This window comes from Tympanuchus pallidicinctus, unplaced genomic scaffold (assembly GCF_026119805.1).
Source record: "Tympanuchus pallidicinctus isolate F22 unplaced genomic scaffold, pur_lepc_1.0 scaffold23, whole genome shotgun sequence".
Classification (NCBI taxonomy): domain Eukaryota; kingdom Metazoa; phylum Chordata; class Aves; order Galliformes; family Phasianidae; genus Tympanuchus; species Tympanuchus pallidicinctus.
Genome location: NW_026294740.1, coordinates 2593836 through 2620064, shown reverse-complemented (window position 1 = coordinate 2620064; position 26229 = coordinate 2593836).

Genomic DNA, 26229 nt, shown 5'->3' with positions numbered 1-26229 from the left:
CGTGGCACCATGGTGTTCCTCTGCCATTGAGATGAAACAGGTTGGCCTCTGCTCCTGGGTAACAACAATAGGATGAGAGGGAATGGCCTCTGGGGAGGATCAGGTTGGCTATAAGGGAAAATTTATTTTCTGAATGAGTGGTAACACCTTAGAACAGGTTCCCCAGTGAGGTGGAGGAGCATCATCCCTGCAGGTGTTCAATAAATGTGGAGATGTGGCACTGAGGGACGTGGTCTGTGGCCAATATTAGTGGTGGGTGGGCAGTTGGGCTAGATGACTTTAAAGTCATTTCCAACTTTAATGACTTTATGATTTTAAGGTGCTTGCAGAACCTCTGGTGCTGCAGTGGTGTAACTTCAGCTATGAAGCATGCTGTGGATTGCTCTTACCTATGGTAATAATAGAGGGCAGCAGATTCCTTGTGGCAATACTGCATTGGAGAAGGAGAGCATCCCCATGCCATGTTGTCCTCACTGATGAGGACGCTGTGCTGTGGAGGAGGACAAAGATGGGCTGTGTCTACATAGGGTGCTGTTTGTGCTGGGGTCAAAAAGGAGGTGGCCGCCACGACCCCAAGCATACACAGCTTGTGCTGGGCTCAAGGGAGAACACATGAGAGGAAAGGTCAGCCTTCAGGCTGTGCACTGCAACAGAGGGCTTTAGAGCCATAGGTGAGAACTGGGGAGTGTAAGAGGGAGGAAGTGCTGTTCTCTGCAGTGATAGTTACACCCGATTTAGTTTCTAAAAAAAGGCGGCACAAAGACATTAAACCTCTTATCATCCTGATGGAATGAAATTGGAAAAGAAAAAAAAACACCAAACATGGCTATTTGGCAGCAAATAGGTTTATTAACTTCTAAAATGGTGTGTGTTTGAATGTGATAGGGAAAGCAGCATTTGTCAGTGTTCGCTGCATCAAAAGATCAATTCTTCCTTTGAAGAAACCTGGCTTCCAGATATCACCCACATTGGGCAGGAGCTGGGCAGGGGGCTGTGAGCTGCTTGCTGTGCAGGAGGACCCATGGGTGGCACAGCTTTGGGTACAGCTGCTCTCCTGGGCCAAGAGATTGGCTGTTCCCAAATCTCCTTCACTCCTTCTATACTGCAGGGTTCAGGAGCGGAGCCCTACTGAGGTGTCTTCCTCTCTTTGTCCCATCACCCTGCTGCTGGCACAGTGTCCCAAGCTCACAGGGCTTTCCTGGGCACTGCTGCCCTCTCCCACTGCAAATAGCACTGTCAATAAACTGGTGATGTTGTAAATCTTCTAGGAGAAGCATCAGCTGGCAGCACGTTGCAGAAGGCTCTCCATTTCCTCTGCTAATGCTCCACGAGAGAAATATAGTTTTGTCATGGAAACCAGCGCTCTGGTTTTTGGTCCTTTTAGCTGGGATGGCTCTGGTTTTTCAATTTGCCACTTCCTGTGAGTTCTCCCCTGGAAGGAAGCTGCTGAGTCCCACTGGCATGACACCTGCTTGTGCTAACGATGGGATACGTGAGCTGTATCTCTCCAGATGGGCAAGTGACATCCCACACTGTGTTAACCAGGGATAGGCAGAAATGGGAGAATTTGCTACCTGCTTTCTCCCACCTCCCAGGGAGCACGCAGATACTTGAGGCATCTTTCTAAGCACCTTGAGCTCCTCGGATGTCTCGACATCTGCACATCGTCTAACGCAGCACTGTAATGCATAAAGCTGAAATTTCAGCCCCCTGCTCTGAGCTCAGCACAGGAGTGTGGGACACGGGGCTATCTGAAGCATATTGGATCTACTGCAATTCCTGGTTTCTCCAGGTTATTTCCCTTCTCTGTGCTGCTATTTTCTATTTTATGGTTCATTTCCTTGGGTTTTAAGGCCCTTGAGCAAGCACTGACTCTTCTGCTCCGTATAGATGGCTCTCTATAGTGATTCTGTAGTGGAGGAAATAAAGGTCCCTAAGTACTTTGCTAGCTCTAAGCCAGTGTTTCAGCTTCTGTCTTTCCATGGCAGCATGTGCTGCTCTTGTGTATCCATACAACAGTCAGACAGGGCTGTTGCTCTCCTGGGGAGAGAATGGTTGTAGTGTGGCTGTATACAAAGGAGGGGAGGTGTGGGGCACTTCTGGCACCTCCAGCTTTGTCCCAAGCCCCACAGGATGGAAGAGCCAGGGCTGGGTGAGCCCTGCACTCAGCTGGAGCTCAGGGAAATTCAAATGGCAGCAGTGCTTGAAGGAGGAAATTGCAATGGAGTGGGTGTAGTCAAACATTTCACATCTGACAGTCCTTTTTCTGCACTGTCAGATATTGGTCTGTAATTAGCACTGGGGTTTCTGGTGCTGAATAAGCAGCTGTTTCTTCAGCAATGAGGACTGGGATGCTCTGTTTTGCTTTTTCAACTATAGCTCGGAAGGCCTGGTGGAATGGAATGCTGCTTGTCCCACAGCTCAGCACCCTGTAGGGCTGGGATGGGCTGCTATTCCCATCTCCCAGATGTGCAGGCAGGGGGAAGGCAGAGTTACATCCCAATCCTATGAATCCCAGGCTTCAATTTCCAGACAGCTTTGTGTGTAACAGGATAAGATCACCCTTTTAGGAGAACTGTTGGAAGATCTGGATTTATCACTTCTCTTCACTGCTATCACATTACATCAGCTTTCTTCCCTTTTTGGAGGGGCTGGTGGGCTGTTACAAAAAACCAGGGCAAATCCAAAGTGCATCTGCATTCCTCACATCCCCAATACACTGCACAGGGATGTCACAGGGACAAAATGCTAGAGTTTGTGTCCAGAGTTTTGCAGCAAGCAAGTGGGAGAGGGGGACAGCCATGGTCTTTCTTCTCTGGATTTACACAGGCAGACACTGGAGCAGTGTCTGGTTTCTGGGGTTTGAAGATTTCTTCCCCTGTTGTCGAGGGAAGGGAAGCAAAGAGCCTTTGAAGGCTCTGAAACCCAAGCAGGGCTGCTGGGGATGGTGGCTGGTGGGCACATTCCTGTAGGGCTGCAGCCCCGGGCTCCATCCCAGCAGGGAAGGGGCTCTCGGAGCAGCGGCTGTGATGCATGCAAAGGGCTCCAGGGAAATGCACACATTTTTTCCTATGAAAATATTTAAAAAGCATGAGAGAGATGGTCCGGGTGGGAAATACATCCTAACAGATGTGTGATATCATTAAAGCTGACTCTAATATAATCTAAGCCTCAGTTTTGTGTATTAATGCTTTGTTTATCTTTAAGCACAGATGGATATTTTTATTAGCATTACTTTGTTGATGCAGCTTCTAGAAAGGTTAGTCCGGAGGGCAGATGTCTGTGTTACGAGGCAGGCCTCATGCTGGGGTGACTAATCAGAAAGGTGCAGCTTTTCCATGAAATTTCAATTAGGAAATTAAACCTCATAAGCATGGGCAGCCCTGATCTGCTACTTAGTCCACGTGGCCAATTCAGGCAAGTGGGAAAACTCCTTAGGCCCTAGAGCATAGCTGGAGGGCTTGGATGGCTCTGCACCCCACAGGGGTTAATTCCATCCCAGCTGCATGGCAATAGGGGGCTGATGGGGAAGTCAAGTGGGTGCTACAGGTGCTGGTGAGCCAGGGATGCTGGTAGCAGGATAGATGTTGTATTTCTGGGCTAATCTTCCTGTGTTTTTTTCAGAGTGCAGCTCTGTTGCTGAATGGGGTGGTCTAGGGCTGTATGGGGACTGAGAGGCTTGGTTGAATGTCTGTGCTGGAAGAAGTGAGTCAAACCACTCGTAATCACAGACCAAACTGGCTTTCTGCATCCAGTTGTCTCTCCATGAAGCAGACTTCAAAACAAAATGTGGTGAAGACATTCTTATTAGATCCAGACCCTGATTTCTTGCTTGTGATAGAGTCCAGACCCATTACAGTCAATTGGAGGCTGCTCATTAAATTAGACCCTGGAGTGGGAGCCAGGCCGAGTTTCCTTAGAGATCTTGCAGTTCCTGTCTGAAAGGATAACACCTGTTGGGTCTGGGCACCTGCAAGCCCACAGCTCACAGAGCCTGGCATGTGTGCTGGTCCCACATAATGCCCAGCATGGATGTGATGGAGGAAGCCATCACTACACCGGCTGGGAAGAAGAGGTGGATGTGTCCCATTGCCAAAAGGAATCCCAGACCTTCTATTTTGACTTTTGCTGAGCACGGGGAAAAGCAGTGTGGCCTTGAGGCTCCAAACTGAGCTCTTGCTTTCCTTAACCTGCTAAAAGGGTTTTGATAATTTATAATTCATAGTTCATGCTGCAGTCCCAGCAGTTTGTTCCTGAGAGTATCTAAGAACTGTGAAACTGTAGCCATGAGATCCATCATCCCTGGATCTAAGGAGAGGAGGGGATGAAAGTGTCCCTTTTTAGGGGGGTTTTGATTTCTCTAGCCCTCATTCCCAAAGGTCATCCTGCCAGTCACCAAAACCCTCTGCTGCAATTCCAGAGAAGCAAAATTTCAAGCAGAGCAGCTGTTCAAGCTCCAGGACTGGCACAGCAAGATGGTGGCAGCCAGTGGGACCCCCATCCCCACCCTAACCTGGGACACCCATATGAGCATTCAGAGCATCATAATCCCTTCTATGTAAAGAACAGAGCTGTTATGAGCACATACAGAGGTTATAAATTTCACAAGTTAAGAAACATGTTTTCCTTATTGTAACTTGCTTAATTGTTAGTGCCTAAATATGACTGATTTTGAATGCATGGTCCAAAATCAGTAGGAGAAATGCTTATTCACAGTAGTGTCAAGAATCTGGCTCTCTAGATATGGAACAAATAAAAGAGAAGCAAAGAGCCAGGTCTGCAGGCCCCACAGCTCCAGGCAGAGCTGACTACCTCATTCATTTCAGCTGTGTTCTAACTCTGCAGCCTACAGATAATATTTTAAGGAAGAATTTTGGAGATAATCAGCCTTGGTTTGAAACACTGCCAAGTGAAAAATCAGTATCTGTTGACTGATGCTGAGAGATGAGATGGAGTGCCATACTGCAGCTTGGAGTGACTTGGGTTGGAAGGGGCCTTAAAGGTCTTTACATCTTAAAGACCTATACAGATCTTTACACCTCTACCTGGCACGTACTGTAAGAAGGTAAATCCTCCCATTCTGAGGCAAAAATGTATATTTTAAGTTCCTTGTCTTTTCCTCTCGCTGCTTTCACGCTAAGCAGCCTGAGCATAGGCAACCTTTACCAGTTCAGCAGTTTCTGTGAAGATACAAACACGCATTAACAGGTGGTGAATGAAGCCAGCTTCCCTCATATGTTTTGCATCAATTTTCATAATCTACTACAAAGCTGTTACAAATGGACCTGCCAAGCCTTGCTGGCACCTTGCAGGATAAATGATGCGGATCGGGGCCGCCCGTGCCCACAGCGCCATCCGTGCGTGTTGTCAGCCCAAGGAATGTCTCTGCAAACATCTGTTGGAGTTTGAGGAAAGATGGCAGAAGGGGGAGGCGAAAGCCCCCGGTAATGGATGTGATTGAAGTTTTTGGGAACTCAGTGGGAGAGAGGAAGTGGGGCAAGGAGGGGAGGGGGGGGGAATAAGAGAGAGGGAATGTGCTGCCTTGCAGTCACTCATCGCTTGAGCCAGGTGATTATTAATTATCCCCATGCATTGACACAATTTGCTGGTTCTCTGGGTGGGTGGATGCTGTGCTTAGTCATCCTGGCATTTTTAAAGACGAATGAAGAATTATCTGGGATGTAGAGCCAGGAGTGAGAAAGATAAATAACACCAAGAAGCTGATTGCTGCCCGTCTGTCATAAAATTTCATTAGCTCTGACAGTCTTTACAACATAAGCAACAAATGAATGCTAACAATGCTTCCTCTGTCTGCTTCCACATCTCACTTGTGTTGATCTGCTCAGAGGAAAAGCTGCCCAGACAAACCTCGAGGATGAAGGGACTTCTTGCAGGATTGGGATTGCACATGGAGCAGAACCATGGAGGGGATGCCTCCATTAGAGCTCCTTGCTGAGGTGTTTCTTGACTGGAAAGGACAGATGCTGATCTGTGCAGTACCCAAGGGGATGGCTTTGCTGCTGGTGAGAACTGTTCAAAGTCTTCCAAGGTGGTTCTTCTAATGGAAAGAAGTGTTACCCCAGCAGAAAATAATGGGTGAATAAAGTCAGATGGAGTAATAAGGATCCCTGCAGTACTCAAGTTTTAGGCAGTATGCTTCCATTCCCTTGATTTGTACCAGCGCTGCTGTTCCAATGTCCTGACCCACATCATTGGCTTTTCAGCTGGAAACCAGCAACGGTGGCCTCATGACTTGGCTGAAATATCCCTCAGCTCCTGCCCTGGGCTATCAGAACTGTTCTTCATTTAAGGACATGTAGGCAGCTGAGACAAGTTAGGGTTCTCCCACCTACAGCCATATGCTAGAGCCTCTGCTGCCCTTTTCATCTTTAAGTCGTAGGTAATGAAAATAAATATCATGAGGTCTGTAATAATGACATGGAATGGGATGTTTTGATCATATTAATTGCTCAGGCTGTTGCAATACAGGATCACAAATCAATGTTTCCCCAGTGGCTGTCTCAGACTCCCTGTGCACGTTTAAACAGATGTGACCTTGATGAGGAGAGATACTGGGGGCTTGAGGCAAGCTTGCAAGACAGATGAATGTGCTCTGGCAGATTTATGAGGAGTTATTCCTCAGTGCAGAAAAGACTATCTGCTTTCACCTAAATGCTCTTCCAAAAGTGACTTTTCCCGTGTACAAAACACCAGCAATCTGCAAAGCTAGTGACAATGTCAGGAGGTCTTTAAGGAAAAATGTTTCCATGGGGCTGGAGCACAGAGGCAGCAAAGTGAAAACAGAGGTGTGATTCATTCAGAACAAGGTGTCCTCATTCATTTATAGCAGTTTGCTCTCCACGTAAAGGATATCCTGCTCGGACAGTGTGGGCACTTTCTTGTAGTCTGTCCCTGCATCACAAGAGATCTTGGATTTCTTCCTGTGTAACTGAGACTCTTTCATTTAGTGTCACCTCCCGCCATGCCAAGAAAACCCACAGCAGCTGGTAGGGTTGAAAGAGGTGTCTGTAAACACATGTTTACTGAGACCACTGGTAAACCAGCCTCTGAGTCATCGCCTCCTCAGGCTGTATGTTTCAATTCTTCCTGGTCTCAGGCAATAACATCAGGCTTTCACCAGTTCCTGATGAAATTAGGGGCTGAATGCCCAAGTACTGTGTGTGTGATGGAGAACAAGATGGAGACAGGAGGTTTGCTTGGGGCTGGAAGAACATGTTTTGCCTCTGAAGCCTTATGAAAACAGCTGAAGTAAATCTGTAAACACTAATAGCAGCTAGGCCTTACAATGATAGGCTTGTTAGCATATTTAAAACCCCTTAACTGGCATCACAGCTGCCAGTCTGTGGGATGTCCTGGGGCCCATCTGGGCCTGAGGGTCTGGAGACAACCTTGAGTTTCAGAGTCCAAGTGCTGAACAGGGCATGTTCTGCCCCATCCAACCTGGAGTTCCTCCCTCTGGGAGTCTTTTGCAGCTGCTTCTCACAATGCCAGAGAGTTTCCAGATTTAGACCTGGGATGACTTTGGGATAACCTCCTCAAGGTCAGTATTGACATGTTTTCATTAACATTTGGGATCATCATGACCACCCAGTCTCATTCCCAGCCTGTGGGAGTTATTCCTGTTTGAACCGCAGCATGGAAAGGCATCCCATCCTGACCTCAAAACTTCCAGTGATGGAAAAAGCTGCCGTGGCTTTTGCAAGTTTTTCCAAAGATTAATTAGGGTCATGTTGTGGTTTAACCTGGCAGGTGGCTGAGCACCATGCAACTCTTTGTTTTCTTCCTCTCCCCCCCCAATGAAATGAAGGAGAGGAATGGGGAAAAACTCCTTCCATGTGATGTTGTATGATATGGAATATACCTTTAGCTAGTTTAAGTCAGCTGTCTTATTTCTGTTCCCTCTAAGCTCCTTGGGCCCTTCACTGCAAATGGCCTTGGCTCTGTACAGCATTGCTTTGCAGCAACTGTAAACATCAGTGTGTTTTCAACATTGTTTTTCTGCCAGGACCAAAACAAGGCATCATACCAGACACTGAAGAACGCAGTTCTGTCCCAGCTGAAGGACAGGTCACTGCTAGGGGAAAAATAATTCACCTCTCTTTCAATCTACATTTGTTTAGCTTCAGCTTTCAGACCACCTGAAGAGAGCAGCTCTAAATGATTCAGGGTAAGCGTAGTTGAGTAGATTCTTCCACTATCAAGAGACTGAAGTGGATCACACTGGTCAGGTGTGAGACACCCAATTAATGTGATGGATAGGGTTATAAAAGGTGAAGCCTCTGCAGGACGAGGTACCCCTGTCAGGGAGGGAAGTGGGGATTTCCTGGCTTGGGGGGCTCTGACACACAGCTTTGGTTGGAGGAGGGCATCTGAGGTGCAGCTGTCATGAAAGAAGGGGGAAGAACTGATCGTCCCAGTGAGGAAGGTAGCAGTGCCTTGTGATGCGTGTTAGGAGGAAGAAAAATGGAGGAGATTAGGATGGAATGCTGCACGTATGGCAGCCTTTCCCAGGGCTGTTGTGCTACCAATGCATTTTCAGTTTAGCTTGCAGCTACCAAACTGCCTGGCAGCGGTAGGAGGATGTCTGCAGTTCAGCACTTGAAATCAGGTTACCTGTGGCCAAGGGCAGCTGGAGGATTCGCTCTACTCCTTGTCCTGGCTCAGCCCTCCAGGGATACTGAGCTGCAGAGTGGGATGCGGGGTCCAGGCTGTGGTCAGGAGCTTCATATTCATGTCATACAGACGTGGGAAAACTCCCCAGGCCTGCAGGCTGGAAACAAGACCACAAAAAGCTGTGCTGATTTCACATGCAAGGTAGGAGACAGCTTCAGAAGCCTTTCTGTGCAAACCTGGTACCAGAGAGCTTGCCTGCACTGAGCTGACCCTAACACCATTCTGTCAAGGTGAAAGAAAAAAAGGTAAGGCAGAAACACTTCTTTTAGTGTACACTGCTTTAGCAGCACTTCCATTTTAGTGCAAAACAGCCCTGGGTCCTTAAAAATGCAGGATTGGATGAGATGGCTGCATCCAGGTGCTCCACAGCTGCAACCAAAGGGAAGATCTTCCTAACCACATCTGTAATTTGTTGACATATATGTTGCCACTGTAAGAAGCCATATCCCTTCAAAATCCTCTGTCTGATCTTAACTCATCCTGTTTGAATCCTGGGCAGCCCATTCCCTTGATCTGATGGAAGACTTCTCCATGTCCTGATTCCACTGTGCCATGATTAGAAATAGCATGACTACTGCAACAAAGAGCTCAGCAAGAGTCAGAACAACGCACTGCATCAGGCAGGGGAATTTCATAAACTCAGCATTTTGTTTTTAAACTGCAACTGTCTCTAATTAACAACTTTTCTGCTCGTGAAGTATCCTCAGTCTCTAACTGAGGCTGCAAGTTCATCAAGTGAGGGCACTTGGTGCTAGAGAAAGTCCTTCCTTACCATCACCATGCCTTGGATTTGTGAAAGTTTAATTATCACAGCAATCATTTGTCCAGTGTTGAAAAGCTGTGAGGACAGAAAGAAAAGTCAATAAGTTTGACCTCACTTCTGGGAGGGAAACTCCTGGGAGTCATTACAAGTCAACTGTGGAAGAATCAACACGCTGGTTTTAATGGATGAGTCTGAAACAAATTCTTTCCAGTGCCAACATTCTTCTGTTCTCCAACCCACACCCGAATGAGCAGAGAACTGAGGCCATCTTCTGCAGTGAAAGTCCTCCTCCACCTCGGGTGTCTGAGCAGAGAGCAAGAGGAAAAGTGGAAAATAATTTATAGGACCAGAAGGGAAACCAAGTTTGTCAGTATTTCCTCAAGTTGCAAAAGCAGCAGCAATATATTCAAATGTGGTCAGATGTGACACGCTCATTTTTCTCACTTAGGTCCTGGTTCTGGAAAATGTCTCCGCAAAGCACTTCAGTGTGTGCTGATGTTCAGAGCTGGGTGCGAACCCCACGCAGCCCAGAGGAACTCAAGCAAGTGCTTACAGATAAGCATGAATGCACTCAAGTGGTGTCCTGATTAGGGCATGTGCTTAAGTGGCTCCTTGAGCTGGAGCCTCTGGCTTTGAACAGGCATTCCCATTCTCTGTGTGTTATGCAGACAGAACTAACTAAACACTCGCTTGTTTTCTATAGCACTGACCATAACCACCTCAAGCACCAGGGCAGCAGACACGAGCAGGAAAATTGACTCTGATCATCCCTGGGGTCGTTTAACTAAAACACACATTTCAGTCGAGCCAAGTGTTCACCAGTGCTTTTCAACTCCCCTGGTGTCAAAACAATTAGCAGATCACAGCAGCACCGACTCGCTGGTGCTCCAATGGAAGCATCTGGCCAGCACATGGAGACGTAATGCCAGCACAGAGTGAGTTCCTCCTGCGATGCTGTTTGGGTGACTCTTCCATCACCAGATGGGTTATGCAATTCAGATTTCTTGAAAACAGATCACTGCTTTAATTCTTGGTTTGTCTAAAAGGAGGTGGATGGTGGCTTTGGGTGCTCTTTGCAGGTAGCTGCATGAGTTCTCACATCTGTGTCTTTAATACAAACTGGAGAATCAGCCTGGAGAAGGGAAGGCTGTGGGGAGAGATGAGAGCAGCCTTTCGATAACTGTAGGGGAGCTAAAAGAAAGAAGAGGATGGATTCTTTAGCTGGGTCTGTTTTGCTGTCTGGGACAAGGGGAAATGTTTTCAAACTAAAACGGGGGATTTGGGCTGGAGATAAGGAGGAAGTTTTTTACGTTAAGGGTGATGAGGCAGTGGTACAGGTTGCTCAGAGAGGTGGTGCCCCCATCCCTGCAGACAGCCAAGGTCAGGTGATGGGCTGTGAGCACTGCAGGAGCTGTGGGTGTCCCTGCTCAGTGCAGGGGTTGGGACCAGGTGGCCTTCAGGGGTCCCTTCCAACTCCAACCATTCTGTTGTTCTATGATTCTATTATCTCAAATATGAATCAACATGATTCAAAATGGAACCTGCTAAGAGGCACATAAACCTACTGTTAATGGATATTCTTCCTAAATCTGAGACTTCCTGCCTATTAATTGTACCCCATCTCACCTTGACAATTCCAGTAGGAATAATTTAAAGAATATGCTCCTTTGTCTTCAGGTCAGGGGATGAAATCATAGCTATCAGATTGGGAATACACTGTTGTGTGATAACAGCCTTTGCAAGACATAACAGTCAGCTCATGTGGGCAGAGTTTGGGGCACATTTATCCATCTGCCATTTTGATATACTGCTGGGTGGCTTCAGTTTGTTCTGTCTCCAAAGGGGACACAGCTGCAGGTATCCTCCAGCATCTCCTGCCAAGCAGCCTATGAAAAAAGCTGAGCAGATAGCAACTCTTGTGAAATATATCCTAAAAAGCTGAGCTGCAAATACTTACCCAGCAAGAATTAGACACAGATAGATTGTCAGTTGGTCATAAAGCTCCCATTCAGTCAGAAATGGATTTCATTCATCAAATGCGTTTTTCACATAGTTTGAGATCTGGCTGAAAATGTTCCTTCTCATTTTATTATATGGCATTTATTAACACAGCTATTAGCTATGTTAATGCAACCTCAATGGTATTTTCATTGACTCCTAACAGACACTTATTGTGTATACCACACAGCAAATGTGACCAGAAGGAATCTGACACAACCAACCCTTCCTTTGCAATCAACGTGGGATCCAAAACAAACCTTCGGCGCTCCCGGCATCGCTGCTCAAGGAACCAGGCATCCTGCAAATAAACACTGAATTGCAAATCTGCGGTGAGTGGAGAATAAATCTGCTTCACCTGAAGTGGGGCAGAAAGTAGAGTTCAAGGCTGCTCCTGAGTTGGTGGCCATAAGTCAACGCATTTCATGTTGGGGCAGCATAAAATGGTGCAGCTGGCGGGCTGACCCACCAGGTGAGGAGAAGGAGGCCGTATAACTTTTCCTAGAATGCCTGTGCCCTGCTGAATGGCATCCATCTGCCTCCATGGCCACTGCTGCACAGAGCCAGCACTGCAGCTTCCAAAGCACGATGCTGATCAATGCTGTTGGTCGGATGTATTCCCACAACCATTTTCAGTGGAGCTTGCTCATTTGCAGTCTGCAAGCTTCCTCGCTTGTCTTTCCATTTACATATTTTCCTGCACTCATATGCTTTTCCCTTCGTGGTTTTTGTTGCTTTCTCTTCTTCCTGTGTGTGTAGCAGCACGCCTTGCTCAGCCCCGCAGCAGCAGCGTGCCTGTTAGCTGCAGCTCCAAACAGCAAATGAAGGAGGTCATAAAACATGTGCACAGAGGAGATTCGTTGCAGCATCGCATGCCAAAACATTTCAGATCTGATGTTGTGGGTGGTTTTTTTGTTGTTTTGTTTTGTTTTTGTTATTTTAATTTAGAAAGCCATGCATGCAAGCACTGGAGTGCCATCTTTGCATGAAATTGCTTTTTTCCCCCTCCGTTGTCCTTGTGGTAGAACATCTGTTGTCTTACTGCTGTCCTCCATGGCTTTGGTGCCTCTCAGAGGCGCCTGCATTATGCTGATGGAACACTTTCTGATATCTATCTCTCAGTATTCCTCAGGGTTTGTCACCCAAACCCTGGTGACAAGAGAGGGTTATCTCTTTCTGTCCCATTTTGTCATCTCTACACCTTGTCGTTTTGTTGGACGCTCCTGTCTTATCATCAGTGCAATGATGATGGTAGTTAGGAGATGTAAGTTCCTTTCTAGACCTCACAGTTTGAGACACAAGGTGTTTGCATTATTTCCACTGCCTAGTTTGGCCATTAACTGGGCCAAAGAGTCATTGACGTTGACTCTTCCATGCACTGCACAGCACACGAGGGTGCCATGTGTGACTACTGAGGCAGCCCTAAGCATGAGCAATGCCATTTTCTTATGTATCGTCACCTGCACAGAGACCTTCCACGTGTGGAAGAAGAGTTGCTTTTCCCATGCCAAAGATGGGGAAATCTGAGGTGTTGGGAAGACATTTGTCCCATAGTAGACTTGAAGTTGCTCTGACAGTTGAACTGATCAGAATCCAGTGGCCCTTGTGTTGTTGGTGACGTGTCCCTGTTCTGTCCCCAGTGCCTGCTGTGCCCTCTTGTCACCTTCCCTCCAGAACACTCCGCGTTCTGATGCTCTCCCTCCCTGCTGTCACTCCCCTCTGCTCCTGCATTCAAAGCTGGAGGTTGCACTGTTTATTTTCTGTGGGCACCAGGTCAGATTTATCCCTAACAGAAGGCAACTGTTCCCAGTCCGTCCTTAGGTCTCCCTCTATATCCTGCTTCTGGCTTTCACATTGCTGTTTTCCAGCGTGTCTGTGTTGGGTGTGACTGGGATCTGTCTCGCCCGGCATCCTGTCTGGCACTGGAGGCTTCAGAGCCACAAGAAACCCCAAAACTGCACTGATAGGCTAACAACCCTCTTTGCTGGTGCCTGTACCTGCCTGGTGGCCATGCCCCATTGTGTCATGCAGGAACCAGGGCAATTTTAAATTCTAATCCTTTGGCACAGACCATGCAGCAGTTCTTTGAAAAGATTTACTGCTAATCTCTCCGGTGTCTGTGACAAAGGACAGTTTCTCAGCATTACCTCAAATGTTAAAATATTAATGAGGAGAGGGTTTGGTAGCTGGCAAAGGTTCCTTCGCTAGCACTGGAGATGGGCTTAATGATCTCTGTGCCTTTGCTACTGCGAAATGAACACCTTACACAGGAGAGATTAGACAGACCTGACACCTTTAATAAAATATGGCCTGTATTTCTAGAGATGTATTTAAAGTCATTTAAACCCTTTAATGTTTTATGAAATAGCAAAGCTTTGTGTGAATCTATTTAGAATAGTCTTTAAGCGCTGCAGTAGGTTTTATTTCGACCCAGCTCCCATTGGTAATGTGCTCACTCTCTATATCATGTTTATATATATATAATTTTTTGCCACTCAGATGACTTTTTGAAATGAATAAAATGCTCATAAAAGGTGCATGGTTGATGGCACCAGACTGTAGCCAAGAGTTTCGGGCTTCCTATGTGAATCTTAAATCTCTGCTTACAGGCTGGAGCGAGCAGCCTGCCTTCCCACTGCCAGCCTGAGTTGGGACCCGCAAGTGGTGCCTAGGGGGCACGGGGACCTTGTCTGGACAGCTGTCCTTTAGTTACCTTCATGTGGGTTGGAGTTAAGGCAAAGCTGTTGTCATTTTTACAAAGCCCACAGAAGCTATCTGGCTTAAGCTGCATTCCCAGAGCTCAAATTGTTCTGCTTAGACAAGGAATATTGTGTGCCCTGTCGTGGGGATCTTCCTCTTCCCTCCAGCAGATTGGGAGCGGGTGATGAGGCTGTGGGTGATGGAGCACAGTTCCCACGGATGCCTGATCACAATTTAGGGCCTCTGTCTCCATATGAGGGCTCCAGCAAGACCATTAATGCGTGCTCAGGCAAGCTCCTTCACAGTGGGACCAGTTCCATCCATTACAGAATATTTTTCCAGGGCCAAGAGGATGCAGCTGGCCCTGCATCCTTCTAGGTAGAGGCGGTGCTATGGCATGGTGCTGATCCCTGGAGCACGCTGCAGAGCTGGGCTGGGGCTGCCCACATCCCCCTTGAGCAGCACGAGCCCTTGGGATGTTGGTGTTTCCCACACTTCTTTGAAGCTAGATTTGCATTACTTTTGCTTTTGTTCCAGTGCCCAAAGCGAGCCTCTTTTTTTCCTAGTGGGAGCTGAATACAGCATCACAGCCATACTTCTTTCTGGTGGATTGGCTCAGAAGAGAAGCTCTGTACATGGGATTTGATTACATCCAGCCAAGAGCTGAGTTTTCAGGCCTAGGAACTGCAGATGGGCACACAGATAGGTCAAAACCTTGTTTCTTTTTCCCCAGAAGGCACATTTGGTGTCCAGTCTGCAAGCGCAGGTGACTTTAAGAGCAACTCCTGCCATTAATGCCCTTCTTGTTTTACTTTTTGTAAAAAGTTACAAGGATTTTTATCTAGGATAAAGAATGTATAAATATAGATGTGCAGATGGGGTTATAGAGAGCTGCTTTATGCAGGCACAGCCTCTCTCTTGGCCACAGCCTTTTGGGCCAGGCACGGTACAGTCTGTGGGTTGTAAACGTCATTGAGTGAGTCAGCAGCTTTCCCCATAAAACCATCTCAAAGCCTTCCCCTGTTGCTGCACATTTAATTTCCCCATTCAGGGGCCAGTGAGAGTAAAGGCAACCTGTGTATGGAAACTTTTAATTAAACTACAAATATAGAGTAGGGTCATTTCTGGTGGAGGTTTAAATAGTCGGTAGGAGAAGTGCTGAGTTGCAGGAGAGGAAGGCAGCGTTTGTATCCAGCCCTGGAATTTGTCCATTCATCACACAGTTGTCCCAGGATCCCAGAATCATTATAGTTGGAAAAGACTTCCAAGATTATCCGGTTCAGTCGTCCACCTACCAGCAATATTTCCCAATAACCATGTTCCTTAGTACCACATCTGCATGTCTTAAACACGTCCAGGGGCAGTGACTCCACCACCTCCCTGGGCAGCCTATGCCAGTGCCTGACCCTCTTTCAAAGAAGAAACGTTTCCTAATATCCAACCCGGATTTTCCCTGGTGCAAATTGAGGCCATCACCTTTTGTCCTGTCACTGTTACTCAGGAGAAGAGGCTGACACCCACCTTGCCACAACCTCCTGTCAGCGAATTGCAGAGGGCAGTAAGGTCTGCCCCGAGTCTCCTCCTCTCCAACCCCCACAGCTCCCATCAGTCCTCCTCTGTTCGTGAATAGCAGGTCTAGTGGAGCATCTTCATCTTCTCTGGTAGGCTCTCTTACCAGCTGAGCCTCGTAATCCCCTTCCCCCTTCACACTCAGTTTAAAGCTTTCTCAACAAGCCCTGCCACCTCCAAGGCTGGGATCTGTTTTCCTTTCGAGATAGGTGAGACCCATCTTTATCTATTAGGCCAGGCACTGAGTAAACCACCCCAGGATGAAAAAAGCCAAAATTTCTGCCATGGCACCAGCCTCTAGGCCACATATTTATCAGACAGGCTTTCCTATTCTTCTCAGTATCCCTCCCTGCCATTGAAGGAATGGAAGAAATACAACCTGTACTCCTGCTCCATCAACTAAACGCCCCAGTCCCCTGAAGTCCCTTTTGGTAGTCCTCAAGCTTCTATCAGCTGTTTCATTACTGGCAGCCTGAACTGTTAGTAAGGGGTAATAATCAGAGGGGTGTAAAAATCAGAGGGGTGAACCAGACCCAGTGTCTAGTGAGGCATCGGGCTTTCCTACAGGTAGGTTATGCTGACATATGGGGCCTTCTGTTCCCCTGAGAAAGGAATTGCCTACGGCAGTTACCCTTCTTTAATTCTTGGTGGAGGCAGTCTTGAGGCACGTAGTTGACTGCCTTGTTCTAAGCAACCCAGGGTGGACATTCCATGGCAGCTGGAACTGGAGTTGAAGCTGATCCAATGGCATGTCAACATTGGCCGTGCCTCATTAGAAAACAGTTGTAAAAAGTTTTTTAAAAGAGAATTAATTCATCTTGCTTCTTTATTTTCCTACTCATTGCTTTGGATTTTCATCACCCTTAGTGAGAATTTTAGGGGAAATTGTTTCTGAATGGCTATTTTCCAGGGCAGACAATTTCTCTTTTTTCTGTCTCTGGTAGAAACATAGGCTGTGATTTTTGAAAACAAGTATCCAAATTCTGGCTCCCAAACCCATTGCAAGTTGAGCAATGGAGTGACATCCAAGGAGCTCAGCTCGTTTGAGTATCACACACTTCTTGACGTGCACTGCAATGAGCTTTGAAGTCTCCAACCCTAATAGCTCCAGCTCAGCCTCCATGATGCAACAAGCCATTGAGAAATGGATCCATTGAGATTTCCTGCACTTTCCTTCATGACACTGACACTGTGTGGGTAGTGTATACCGGGTCACTGTGTGGAGATGGTGCTGGTTTAGTTATCTTCTTTATGTGGGTATATATGGACACACCTATTATGAAATACATCAAAAATTCTGGGGGCACTAATTTTTGAAATGAACAGTTGCTGTGCCATAAAGAAATGATTGACATTTCCATAGCCCTTATGGTTAGGTATCTACATGTTTGAACTCATTTTTACTTAAGAAAACACTCCTGTTCCTATTGGAGCAGGCATTAGTATTCTCCAGCTCTGGCCTACAGCTTATCTTGCACTGCAAAGAGGAATTCAGCCGCTATCAGTTTGCAACTGGGATTTCTGTGTGAGCCACGGGACACCTTGGCCTAATTGAAGGTCATTGAGCTGGAAGGCAATTTGGTTAGGAAGGGACAAAATAATTTATCAGGATGGAGAATGGATCTGAAAGAGAAATCTGAAAGTTAAGCAAACCAGAACCTGTCTTACATTTGGGAAATTCTCACTTTGCTTGAAAATAGAGCCCCTTTCCCGAAGGTAGAATAACTGATTGTCTGCAACCCACTGCTATTGCCAGGGATGAACCTGCTGGGGCTGGGGCTGCGATGTGATGCGAAATGCTGTGGATGCTCTGTGTTATCTAGTACAACCTGTTTCAAACCAGGTAGGTCAGGGAGTTTGGCAAACATACCATGTTAGGAAGGACAATCTTTCCAATGCAATCTGTGCCCCCTACACTGTTGGAGAGGTTGAGGCTGTCACACAGGGACTCCTGTGTCATGGCAAAACCTGGGGGAGGGCACAGCAATGGGCACCAGGTTGGCAGCAAAGTGTGCTGTGAAGGCAGGCTGTCACTGAGAGAGCTCACAGCTGAGGGCTTTGCAGAGTAGAAAATGTAAATAGAGGTGTCCTTTGATGCTGTTGCATGAGGAAATAATCAGTTACTATCACTGTTATTTAATATAGTACCAAACTCTGCACGCCTGGCTGACTCGCTTCCATTCGTGGCGTCTAGAACAGAGAAACAATTTCAAGTGCATGTAAAGGATGAAGGTGAAGAAAGAAAAAGAGCTGAGTTTTAACTCCTTAGAGTAAAAATGAGAGCAGCTTCTCCTCCTGCCCTGCCTGACCTGTGCTGCTTTTCAGGTGCCCTGCTGAGCACACCTAGCAGCAGGACAAAGCTGCACCAGTGCAGAGATGCAGTCTCTGGGACCTTCCTTAGTGCTGGGGTATGTCTGCTCTTCTGTTTTCTTCTTTGAGACCTTTGAGCCCAAACAGCCCCTTCTGTCCCCTTGAAACACCTTTTGTTCCCTCACTATGGACGTGAGGGGCTGCCTTGCTCCTAATGGAGATAAGCATCACTTCAGTTTCTTAGGGATACAGCTGTCTCCACCTGTAGAGCAGTGATAGCAATGCTTCCTTCCCTCTTCAATTCAGGTATCAGTGACCTGGACTGTGCCTTATGCTATATATATAGCACCTAATGCCATCTGATTTGGACCTTGGCTGGCATATATAGGGAACTTAATTCAAATGCTATGGAGAATAAAAAAAGCCCTGGCCAAAGTCGGAACGTCCCCTCCTCGATACAGCCCATATATACAAAGCTTTGATTTGCAGAGCACTTCACGAGCATTAAATTCTGTTTTAAAACACTGTCATGAAATAGAGCGAAATAAATTGAGAGTTCTTTATTTAGGGAGGGAAAAAGTTTATGATAAAAAGCTGAATTTATAGTTTAGTTCTGAAAAGAACATTTATAAGGATTTTAAAAACTCCAAAAGCTTCCTAAATGCTGTATTAATGAAGGTCCCCTAAGGGACTTAAACTATGCAGTAGCCAAATTCAGGTCAGATAAAGTTGCTCTTAATGATGCAAACCCTTCAAGTTTCCCCAGGTATAAAATATCAGACTTAGACTACACTCATTTTTGCTGCCATAAGGAAGAACTGGTTTGGAAATACCAAAGATGAACTGTTCAGACTGCATGGAAAATTACAAAGGTCTCCCGAAGGTGAATATGTGACCAAAAAGACCAGGCTACCACCACATATAAATAAGTCATGTTGGCTGTTTTGAAAACAAACAGTGCCTTGACAAACGAATGTAGGACTGGTGAATAAGGGAGGCTGGCCAGGGTGATTCAACTCAGTCCCCATACGGACCAGTAAAAAATACAGATCTGCCTTTATAAAACCTTCTTGTGTTGCTCTTACCTGCTGGCACCCCGAGGTGTGGCTGTACCCCCATCTATGTCTCAGAGCTGCAGATAGGGAGATACTCTGATTATTTGCCTTTATACCCAGGGCATTATATGCATGGGCCAACAGCTTATTGGAGAGAACACAGGATTTTTCACGGTATTTTTGGTGAATCTCAGCAAGTCTCGTCTCCAATCTGTGCTTTATTTCCCTCCTTATTTGCTAGCCTCCATGCTACTGATCTCCTGAAAGGTATGTGCTGTTTCAGAAGCTGTTCCTCCTGTTACAGTCACCAGTGTCTCCATCCAGAAACGTCACCCTATTCGGGTCATATGCAGATGCAGTTTGGGTTCCAGCACCTTTGTCTCATTCCAGTTACAGTGCACACTAAACCTGTTTGCACCCAGGCTGCATTTTTTTCGCAATAATTTGCAAGCCTGAATAACAAAGCTCTGAATCTTGATGTTTCTTCTTTCTCTTTTTCCTTTTACACATATGCGGGGCATTTTTTTTACCTTCAGTAGCTCCATACACTGCTGTGCAGTTCTGCTCAGCCCAAACATCGTGGTTTATATTTGCTAGAGAGGAGCACAGTGGCTGGAAACCTGTGCTATGAAAGCTTTGCGATCCATCAAGTGGATGGTGTAGGCTGCATCAGCTCCCTCCTTCCCAATTGCAGACAGTAATTCATTTTGGGGATATGGCTCTCAAGAAGCAACTTTTACAGGCTCCTTCTTTGCTTCAGTGGCATACAAACCTCTCATCCTTCTGTTCAGGCTGCACTTTAGCAGGGCTTCTCTCATAGAACAAGGACTGGATGTCCAATATTACTTGTCATGGCACAAAACACGGCTCTTTACACCTCAGAAGAATCTTTAAATTACAGACTGGTAGAGCAGCCGGGGACAGAACGTCAGCCTCTATCAGTGAATCAAAGCATTCAGCTGCACTCACTGTCTTACATTTCTTTCCACTGGATCGGGCCAAGCAAAGCCAATGCTAATCGGTTGAGAGAGCTGCAAGTGTTTTGAAATACAGCAGATTAGGGAAAGTCCATGATTTGGGCAGACATGAATTATTGCGTGTAGATATAAATAAATATTGTTCCCAGCTCAGCCCCTGGCTCATGTCCAACACGCCACAAATTCATCAAAAAATGAATGGGTTTAGTGTGTGAACAAGTGCCTGGCAGACTCTGAAAACTGCCCAGGGGGCACACATGCAGTGTACTTGACCAGCTACCCTCTGCTGCCAAAATTAACCCTTAGAATATGTTTGTGCTGAGCAGAGCCAGCCCACAGAAAAGAATGTGGTGTGTGCTGGGATGGTTGCATGACAGAGCTCAAGAGATGGAAGGTGGGTGTGAGTTATGCACAGCTTTTTTCAGTATCTGTGTGATAGCTGCCAAAATGAAATAAAGAGCCCTAGGTGGAGGAGAGCCCTTACCACAACAGGAACAGCCCACCTTGTTATCTACCGAGCAGCAGGGATGGCTCTGTGATAGCTAAAACTTGACTTTTTAAAACAGCGTTCTGAATTACTGAGGATCTCAAAATGGCTTATCTGTAGGCTGCCTCTTTCATCTCTTGCTATTTTTAATAGCCCATTATGAATCATTTTGATATGTTCATAAATGTTATCCTTTCTGCAAGTTCTTTGCTATGGTTGTCAACTGCTGAGCTAATGTGAGCATGGTTAGTTGGTCTGGGATGTGAGAGCTTCAGAAAAATATCTGCTTGGCTGCATGATTTATAGCAACTCTGAGTCCCTGAGCATCTTGTCCATAAATAAGGAGAATGGGTGCTCTGCTTTTCTGTAATCAAGACATCCTCTTGCTCTCGCTCTCCTTTGTTTTGTTTAGCTTTAGGAGGTTTCTCTGGACGTGGTTTGTCTTATGGTGTTTGCAGTCAATAGGACACGTGGTATTTCTCTAAAGAAGAGTTTTGCTGAGTCTTGGCTGCGTTTTGTGATTTAAAGATGGAGACACGCAAGACATGCAAGGCAATGGTTCCTTTTGAGTGAGTTTCCACTGAGTGTCCAAAATGCTGAGAAAGTTTCAGGCCGTGTCTGGGAGCAGCAGGGCTGAGGGCCTTCTTGCATCCCCAGCTTCTCGTGGTGTGGTTCTCATTCGTGACATGATGTCCTTGGAAACTGAACCCATTTGTGCACAAATTTAGGAAAATGAAAGATAAAAATACAAACCCTCCACAGTGAGGGGAAATGCTGGAGTTTCTCACTCTGCTCCTGGGAGAGACTCACCTGGCCCAGCACCAGGATGGGCTGTGCTGACACTGAGGGGTATGAAGGAGAATCCCTGTGAGGAAATACTGCTGCCCTACGCCCCAGTGCATCCATTGCCAAGACTGTGATTTTCTGTGCTGGTTTGAGGTGGGCAGAGAGCCCTTTCAGTCAGACACACAGCTATCAGGTACCCTTCTGCCACCATTAAACCTCTCCCTAACCTGACTTTGGGTGTTCTCAGAAACTATAAAAAGAATAATTTATGAAATCCCCAGATCAATTATATAATAGCAGCACTGTGCATAATTACAAGGCTCAGGAGTGCTGTTACCCTTGCAAGTCAGTCATTTGCACTTATGTGTTTGGTGCTGCTATGACAGCAGAAGGCATTTTTGCTGAATCCAACAAATTCTGCTGCAGAACAACTGTCCAAACAAACTAGTGTTAAGTGGCTTGCAATGCTTCTTACATAAAGGCTTGGAATAGTACAGGGCAGAAGGAAGTCATGCAGAACGGGAAATTTGCTGGAAAGCTGTGAAGTCGGTGAGCCAAATAACACGAGGTACTGATCAAGCTGTGCTGATGTTACCAGTGTTCAAGCTATGGACACGTTCTACAAAACGCTAAAACCCCAGTGTGCAGTGGAGCTTCAGCCCCAGTGATGCAGCAGGCAGTTCGTTAGGGATGCTTGAGTGTTAGCAAGTGGATCTAATCCAGCTTGTGTTTAATGTCATCAAAAGCATTTATTGATTGGTATCAGTAAAAGCTGGATCAGGGCTTAAGTTTTTAGATGGAACATAAAGATGTGCAGAAATCCCAGCTGAAGTTTGGCTGAGTTTATTTAAAAGTCCAGAATCCACAAATGACATATAATTATCAAACATAGTGGGTAAATATCCTGGTGTGGTTTTGCTTTTTTCTCACACGCTGGGTTGGGCAGTAATTCAGACAGCACAAATCATCCCTCCCTGCCTTGGGAATGGCAGATGCCTGCAGGACCCACACGCTGGTGGGAAGGTTTAGGCAAAGGTGCTTTAGGACAACCGTGCTGTTCTGCTGTGCAGTGAGGAAGAGTTGGCCATGCAGGCTCCTGCAGGTGTAGAAAAAAGGGTTCACAGCTGTTGCTACAGCATGGAACATTTCGCAAAGCAAAGCTCATCTAATGGTGGCCATCTCCTGGCTCTCCATGCCCAAGCATCCCTTCTCATCTGGGTAAGGTGGCAACAAACGTGGAGCAAGACTGCATCCAAGAAGCAGTAGAGAATGGGGTGCGTGTTGAGATGTAAAATGAAATCCATTTGCTCCCTCTCATTTTGGAGAAGGAACAGGAAAAATAGCCAGCAAAAGCCATGAAGGTTATACTGAAGTAGCAGCCCATCTAAGTGAGATGTTTTCCAGGAGGCGTAAGAAGCCGTAAGTAGAGAATTTACACCAGTGGAAGCAGAAGTGAAAGATGTGCTGCTTGGGCTTGACAGTGGATAAGTAGGGAAATGCCTGGTTAATGGGACTGGTGGAGCCCATCAGTGCAAAAATCTTATTTTGAGGAACAGATGCAATAGCAACCAAATGCGAACAGTAAATCATAAGAACAGCTTCCAGAAGCTGGAGCCCACTGTGACTGAATTAGGACTGTTTGGGCATCGTTTGGAATGAGGATGAAGCTGAAGCTGTTTCCTGGCACTTGGCACACGGGGTTCATAAGCTCAGCCAGCCTCCACGGCGGGATGGCAGGCAGATGGGTGCTGCTGTGTCCCTGAACACGAGCACTGCTGCCAGAGTGCTGCCTACCTGGGCAAAAATGCTGCCAGGAGAAAAAAATGAGTCAGAAACGGAGTCTTGCAATGTGGGTGCTGCAGGCAGGGCTCTAAACCTTGCCAAAGTAGAAGCTGTAGTGTAATGGGATGAATGGGAGAGCAAAGCACGGCCTGGTGTGAGAAGAGTGATGGGCAGATGGACAAGAGGCAGAAATCCTGAACATCTCAGAGCGTACACTGATGAGGCACAGCACTGCATCACTCACAACAAGAGCTGGTGGTAGGCAGAAGCAGAGACATTGGTTGTGATGAGAACACTGAGCTGTGGGGCTGGGAGTCCTGGTGCTCTGCACATAGCGTGCATGGGACCCACGGCCAGGAGCTGCCCCTCCTGCACGGCTACAAGGATGAGGGAATTGTGAGGTGGCAAAAGCATTTGGGGCTGAAAAGCTGCGAGCACGTGCTGATGGGCTTTGTGCAGCTGATGGCCATATCTGCAAAGGGGACACACTCTGCAGACTGTGTGCTCGCTCCATTTGGCTGTCAGGCTGGAAAGGCCTTCCACAAAACAGTTAATGTGTGCACCGAGCACTTCCTGAGCATTTGCTGAGTATAAGAGATCAGTTATGCAAGCTGTTTCTTTAGTTTTAATCTGATTTCCTCCCTCTGCTCTTAATAAATCTTATTTTTTATTAGATCTTCTGAGTCGTGGGCAGCTTGGGAATTTCACATAGATTTTCCAGGAAAAAAAAGGCCTCTGAAAGGAGGTATGGGAAAAAAAGAAAAAGAAAAGAAACAAGGGTCTCAAGATATTCAGGCTGCAATTCTCAGCTGAAAGAGCACAAGACACAGGTTCTTTACTTTAGAGTGTCATTTTCCGGGCAAAGAGTTGCTGGAAAATCCCATTGTTGATGCTGGCTGAGAACTTTTAAGGGATAAGGGATATCACTGCTTGTCAGAAACGGCAATGTTTGGGTGAGTTAAGAAGGGATGCCTGACACGAGGGGGGACTGCAGGGCGCCGTGCAGCTCCTGTGTGAACACGTGGCTTGTTTTTGCTGCAGAAGTCAATGAAGAAACATGAGGGAAAATCAGACTGGATGTTAGGAAGAAGTTCTTCACTGTGAGGGTGGTCAGACACTGGGCCAGGCTTCCTAAAGAGGTGGTTGATCATATAATAGATAGATAGAATCATGTAATGGCCTGGGTTGAAAAGAACCTCAAAGATCATCTGGTTTCAAACCCCTTGCTGTGGGCAGGGTCGATGATCCCCATCCCTGTTCCCATCCCCTTTTGGATAATTATCTTAATAACACACTTTAACTTTTGGGTAGCCTGAGGAGTTCAGGCAGTCGGACGATCTTTGCAGGCCCTTCCCGTGGAACTACTCAATGTTCTGTAGGTCTCACTGTGTCTTAAGGAGTATTTCCCTCAGCACGGTTCGTCCCCATTCACCTCGCTGCTTACTTCCCATTACCCACTCCTTTGCACAATGTCAACTCCAAATTGTATCACAGCTGAATTTACACCACTCGGCAAAGCTCTACCTAAGGAAAGGCTGGGAGTTTTTTTTCCTTAGAGGAAGCTATTACAGCTCATAGTCCATTGCAGGTGGTGAGCAGGCTACGCAGGGCTTGCCAAAATCAGCATACCACAGGGTCAGCACGAGGCCACCTTGGACAGCTGGGAAGAGGCAGCAGTTCTGAGCTGCTGATTTCCTATGGTATATTTGAACTCTACTTCGGGAAAGAAACCAGTCTGGCACACCTGTTAGGAAAGACTACTGAGCCCTCATCTACCAGGCCGACTCTTTCACTTGCTCTTGGAAGCTTCAGCTACACCAAAGCTCTGGGACTGGCCTTCAGCTTTGCATGAGTTCTTCTTATCCTTTATTTCTGTGTTCCTAATATATTTTAGTGCATTTTGTATACCATTTCTTATGTTATGTAGTGCAACTGGACCCCAAAAAAGCAAATTCAGTGGGGCTCAAGCTCATGGGGGTGGAACTGCACTAAGCTACGGCTTCCCACATGGTGTATTACTGAACTCCACAACAGCCACAGCTCTGAAATGATCTGTAAAGGTTACCACAATAACAGCAGGATGCCATCTTATTTATTTTGCACTTGGCTTTTAAAGTTCCCTATCTGAAAGTACATCGAGTCTCTGTGGAGCTCTAACATCAATGCTGCATTCTATGAAGCAAGGAAAATATAATATTTTTACAGTTGGTCCTTAAATCAATTTCTGACAACAAATCAATCTCACAAGAAGCCTTGTTGGTGTTATGAGAAAGAGAAGGAGAGATTTTGAGATTAGGGTATAATAATAGTACGCTGTCTCCATGAATTTGCCCTTTTGTATATCAAACTATTGCATTTTGCTGCCGAGATCTAATTAAGCCCCACCAATCAGATTTATGATAGTGCTAATAGGAAAAAGGATCGTATAATGCTGTTAATATGTGCTCCATAATTAACATTAATGGGAGTCACGTAGTTAAACACCCCGTGCATCACCCCGAAAACGGACTTGTAGGTGCAGTGTTTATTTTATAACCTCGTAGAAGCAGCAGTAGATTCCAAGCAATCTTAGCAACTAGCCAAAAAAAAAGTCAGAGACGCCTCGGGAATCACTGCACCAACCAGAGCTCGACCTGGAGCTGAGGCAGGTTTTCCTCCTGCAGCCTTCTGGTCATCCTGCAGCACTGCTACTGGGGGATGAGACTGTGGGACAAAGTGAGCCCAGTGTGGGTGCTGGAAAGGCCATCTGTGCTTTCTAACAATCACAGCTTTCCAGAGCATTCAGTATTTCGTGGAGGCAGACTGCAGAATTTAAGGCCCAAACTCTTGCTAACAAGACTCTGACAAAGCTTGTGCAGAGTCTTTAGGCTGAAATACAGCTCTGGCATTTGGATACTTGTGTTCACTAAAAATCTTATTATTTTTTTTTCCCTACGATTAGCTTTAGTGGTTAAACCCAAATGGGTATGTGACATTCAGAGTTCCTTAAATCATCGTTATCGTTTCATAAGGAGGTATTTCTCTGCCTTGAGGCCCACGGATAACATTCTTCTTAATTAGGAAAGTAGTGTTTTACCCCTTCTCTACAGGGGTGCAATTTATTGCCCA